Below are 933 nucleotides of genomic sequence, written 5' to 3' on the forward strand. Positions count from 1 at the left end.
TTTGTCATAAATCGGATGATGGTACGTATTATTTTCATTGCAGTTTCTATAGTTGTATTTTCATAGAATTGGTTTTATTTTAATTGATCCTCATGCTTTGTTTATGCCTCTCGTTATTGTTTTCTATAGTCGATCGAAGTTACAGTTATTTTTTTTTCTATCGTATTCAATATTGTTTTATGCATAATAAAGACAAGCAAGTCATAAAATAAGCATTACTTGTACTTTCTGAAGACCTAAATTGGTATCTTGTTTCTGCTCTTCGAATCGGTGTTGTTATTGTATATTTGCCTTACATTAAACAGTTTCACTCTCCATGTTCTAATTCGGTAAGAGTAGTGGATAAAACATCTTTTTGTCATTTAGTTATGCTTGTTTTCGTTCTGGGTTCGAATCTTACTTAGCATTTTATCGATCCAGGGTAGACAAAGTGAGTACGAGTCAAATGTTGAAGCGATCAAATTATATATAGTCCTTCTATTAAGAGCCATCATCATCAAGGCGACGTTAACACACCGGACGAAATGCTTAGCCGCATTTTATCCGTCTTTATGTTCTGAACTCAAAATTCCCGAGATCGACTTTACCTTTCATCATATCGCGGTCGATAAAATAAGGACCAGTTGAATAATGGGGGCTGATTTAATCGACTAGCCTCCTCCCACAAAATTTCAGACGTTGTGCCTATAATAGAAAGGATTATTATTATTATTATTAGTAGTAGTAGTAGTAGTAGTAGTAGTAGTAGTAGTAGTAGTAGTAGTAGTATTTAGTGAGAGAATTGTGCATGCCATCAAAGTGACACTCGGGTAAAATATACGAAGCCCAGTAGGATCTATTCCATCTCAATCACAGATTTTTAAATTAATTCTTTTTAACTAAACGGTTTGAAACTTCGAATACTGGTAGAATTTCTCACGTAGAACACGATTT

This window comes from Octopus bimaculoides, chromosome 7 (assembly GCF_001194135.2).
Source record: "Octopus bimaculoides isolate UCB-OBI-ISO-001 chromosome 7, ASM119413v2, whole genome shotgun sequence".
Lineage (NCBI taxonomy): Eukaryota > Metazoa > Mollusca > Cephalopoda > Octopoda > Octopodidae > Octopus > Octopus bimaculoides.